Below are 4640 nucleotides of genomic sequence, written 5' to 3'. Positions count from 1 at the left end.
AGTGTAGCTGTTTCCACGCACTTCCCTTTCCTGACAGTGAGGACAGTGTAAGGGACAGGCAACAGGGGAATGAACGCGCTCCCCTTTTCATTACCATGACCGCCCCACACCCAGAGTCAACCTGGGTTTCCCTCTCAGGCCCCCAGTTAGTGCATTCACTTTGGCATTGTGCACCTGTCAGCATACCCACACACATGTGTACACACACCCCAGCCTTCATACATGCACACACATACTCACAAATGCCTGCTTTCCTTTCAGAGTCCACTCAGGAAGCAGAACAATGTCCCATCTTTACCATCATCCTCCGCTCCAAGGGGTCCCCTTGGCCACAGGTCTCCCAGACCCAGGCCCAGGCTTGGCACCCGCTGGCATTCCCAGGCTTTGAGAAGAGGGTGACAGAGCAGGGAGCTCACTGGAGACAGGTTACACAGAGTATAGAGTATGTTCATATAAGGCTTTGGTACAGCACCAGTTCAATGTTCTTAAAGTTTGATTTCTAAGTTGTCCTTTAGAAGAAAAAAAAAGCTTACTGAAAAAATAGTGTTTTTATTTACTTTTCAGTTACATACCTGAAGTTCAAATAGTAAGCCTCTAGTTGCCATTTAAGTTCACACTCAAAGGTGTTCTGTGTGCAGCTGTACAATGCGTTGGTTTGTCTTTAACAGTTAACCAAAGTCAGTGGACCAATGCCATGGGTCAGCTGCCCGTGACACTGACTTTCACCAGCCCATACATACAGAAAAGAGAGAGAACACAAACGCCACCCCTAAGCCCCCCACCCCAAACCCCTAGGGAAAAAAATCAAATAAAAGATAAAATACAGCAAATTTTAAGGAACCAGTGGGACAAAGGAGGTTCAGTCCAGCTGGCCTCTTCAAGAACAGCACCATAAAGCACCCTAGCGCAGTGATGTTGTAATACTTGACATTCAAGAAATGGAAACGAGTTGGAATGGTCTTCAGAAGACCTAGCATGGATGGAGGGTAACCCCCAAAGAAAGTTGGAGAAGGAAATGAAAGAGTTCGAAATGAGAGCAAGAACTCCCACGACGAAACTGAGAAGTCATATCCAGACTCATCAGAAAAGAACTAATGCAAGAGGCCACCGGGCATCTAGAGGTATGGGCCCCTTAAAAGGGGTCCTGGGCGGCGGCAGCAGAAGCCCCTCCCCACCCACACTGCCCAGTCAACCCCCATCTGTGTGTCTACAGATCACTGGGTGAGATAGGGGGCAGCAATTTATACAAAGTTGCCTCTAGGCGTGCAGTGGAAGATTGCATCCAGGATGACAGATTTCCCCTGGGACAAGAGGAAAAGTTGAAGAGAAAAGGAGCCAGACGGCGCCGACAGGAACAGGATGTGGTCCCTCCAATCAGTGCTGTGAAAAAGGAGCACCTGGCAAAAGTCCATCCCATCCATGTCCTCAACCTCTGGCCCCACAGACAGCAGTTAGGTAATTAAATCCAAAAGTGACATTAAAGTTTTTTGAGGTTGATGTGTATGACTCAGTAAATGGAGCTTTAAACTGCTATTCTCTACTAAACCAACTGTTCCACTTGTGACACTTCAGCCTGCAGTTCCAGCGACTGATTGGTCCAGGAGGCGCTCCCTCCCCGCCCCTGGGTGCTGCACACCCGGAGACCCCGCCCTCCAGTATTGCGGCCATCTCTCGTGGGCAGGGTATGTGCTGCTCCGCTCACCCTGCTCTCACACTGTCCACGGTGGTTCACCCCAAACATCGACAGCACAGAGGAGTGAAAGGGCCTAGCAAGAAGCCAAAGAGCGATGAACAAACCCCACCTTCCCCAAGCTCCTGGTTGATGTAATAGGGGAAAGGACGGTGCCCTTGGGTGAGAAGCCCCCGGTAGATCTGTTTGCTCCAAATGCTCCTTCCATACAGCAGACAGAGACAGCAAAATCCCAACAATCCCACTGCATAGGAGACAGGGAGTATGGCACAGGCCTACAGAATGGCTCGAGTTCCTGGAAGTCACTGTGGGCCTCCAAGGCTCAGTCAGAGCACCCATCCCCCCACCTCTCCCTTTCCTGAAAGGTTCAAAGACAGGAAATGTTGCTTGTTCCAAATACAATCCGATCCCAGTCCATTTGTGCCTTTGCTTGGCTATCTATCTTTTCTTCTCCCGTGTCCACCCTTCCACCATCTCTCTGAGGGCTGTGGCCAAGATTATGGAAAGGGCAAAGATAAGGATTACATCCCCTTGATTACATCTCCATCATTTCAGGGCAGGGGCTATGTCTCTTGTCTTCACTTTTCCTCGAATAACTGAAAAGCCCAACTGGAGGCTAAAAATGGGATGTGAGTGTGCAAGTCAGTGACTCTTGGTCTCATACACCTTGATGTTGCTGAGGATGGAGCCTTGGGCTTAATGTGGACAGAAGTAGTATACAATAATCCTAGACATAGTGGAGGTACTGACCCTCAGGGGGGCTGTCCTGCTGAAGACATGTATTCTACTGGTTACATTTGCACCGGATGCGGGACAGGGTGAGTGGAGAGACAGGAGGGTTGCTCTGGGTGCCGAGAGAACAGGAATGGAAAGCCTCCTTTGTGCAGAAGCATTGCCAGGTTGGAAGGGGATGCAAACCAGGAAGGGACATGGAATATGCTGCTTTTTCTCTTGCTCAACCTCCCTAAAAAAGTTTATAAGAAACGTCTGGCTGAATCCTCGTTTGGCCTGCAAGACTTCAGGACACATTAATCACACCCAAGGACAGACACACAGCCACTTGGACCCAATGTTGGAGCCTTTCCATACTGCACGGACAAGAGATGGTCTTCCTTCAGTGTCCATGAAAAGGGGAAAGGGTTTTGAGCACGTAATTCCAGGGACCCAAGGACAGTGCCTGAGTGAAGGCCAGTGACCCATATGGTCTTCGTTATACAGGCTAAAGGGTCAGGAATCAGACACAAGCTCCACCCTACCCTTAACACTCTTTCCATAATAGCCCAAAAATGTTCAAAGAGCCCTGCCCGAGGCTGAGACATCTGCATTCCTTCCTCTAATGATCAAACCCCATGAGACAAATGCTCTTGGAAAGCATGACACTTTGGTTGGGGAGGAGGGGTCAGCATGGCCTTTCTTCAGCTGACAGGCATGACTGAGAGCAGAGACTGCATCCACAAGCCTCACCCATACCATCTGGCCCTGCGCCAGCTTCAAAAGCATCACTCTCAGCTCTGGGCCAGTCAGAAGAAAGGGCTGGCACCCTGGGGGACCTGCTGAGGCTGCAAGGTGTGTGGCTGTTGCAGCCTACCTGAGGTCTTGGATTCTCAGAGAGGCATTCTGCAGGGCACACAAAGTTTCCCACTCAAATACAAGGGAGCTCCCGCTCCTGCTCCCCAGAATCCCCAGTTCTGGGGCAAAGTCTTCAGCTCTATATTGTTCAGTTCTCTACGCCCCAGGCCAGGGCCAGAAAAAGTTTCCGCCTGGCCCCACCCTCCCCGCTATGCCCAAAGTTCTCTCTCTCTGCATCCTCCACTTACTGTCCCCAGACTGGACCATCCCATCTCCAATGCCACTTCATTTTCCACATAAAATGCTAACTGAACAAAAACATATATTTCTACTAGCTATCACATTCACACTGGTTCCAAGAAGCTGCAGCAAGAGCGAGCAGGGTATTCTTCTCCAAGACTGAGTCCACGCGGGGGCCTCTCAAAGCTACCTCGGGACGCCTCCCTCTCACCACCATGCCCTCCAGGAGTGCTCGAGTCAGGATGGGGGCTGGAAGCCCCTGAAGTCATCTTGACTTTCTCCTTCTAATGCTGCTGAGCTGGATTCCTTCAGAGGAACTGAGGACCAACCCACAGCAACGTGGGGATGAATTCAATTTCCATCCTCACTATTAAGCACCTGTGCCAAAGCTTTCAAACCATAGTGGCCCCTCCCAGTGACAAGGAATACTGTGGCAATACTGTGACTCCTGGTTTAAGGAGCTATTAGACCCAGTAGCTCCTCCACCACCTTTGGCTCACTTAGATGGTTTTGTTGTTTGTAAAATTTTCACATATATATATTTCCACCAGAAATACCCAAGCAACTCTGAACAGAGTGTCTCCAAGGAAGAGGCATAGAAGAAGGATGGGGAAGGAGGGGCGTCAAGGCATGAGCTAGTATCCCAGACCACCTGGGCAGGTGGTCCTGCTCCAAACATCTCTAAGCACAGGTACAAAAATAAAGCAAACTATGACTTCATATAGATATATAGATATATAGATAAGCTAGCTAGATAGACTTTATATAGGTTTTCTCTCTAAGTACATATGTGTGCTGAGGGCGCCGGCCCCCACCCCTCTGGCCCGGCCGCAGGCTCCTGCCTCCCATTCCCCACTCCCCTGGTGTCCCACGTGCCCGAAGCCTTCTACTCATGACTATTGCATCTGATGCTTGTGCCCACCCACCCTTTACAGAAGTTCCCCTGTCTCCTTAAAATAGAACAATTGTATGTATTTATATAATTTTATATACAATCTTCATAAAAAATACACTAAAGGTGATATATTATTAACTTCACCCTCCTACCAAAACAGAAGTTGCCTACGAGAGAAAGAATCAACCAAAAAGAGGCCCGGTGCTCCTCAGGTGAATTAGTGTGTACTTACAAATCCCCTCACAC

Source organism: Phyllostomus hastatus, unplaced genomic scaffold (genome assembly GCF_019186645.2).
Source record: "Phyllostomus hastatus isolate PE091 unplaced genomic scaffold, TTU_PhHast_1.1 phas_scaffold_193, whole genome shotgun sequence".
In the NCBI taxonomy this organism is placed as follows: Eukaryota; Metazoa; Chordata; class Mammalia; order Chiroptera; family Phyllostomidae; genus Phyllostomus; species Phyllostomus hastatus.
The sequence above is the reverse complement of the archived record's forward strand: the minus strand, read 5'-3'. Positions refer to the sequence as shown.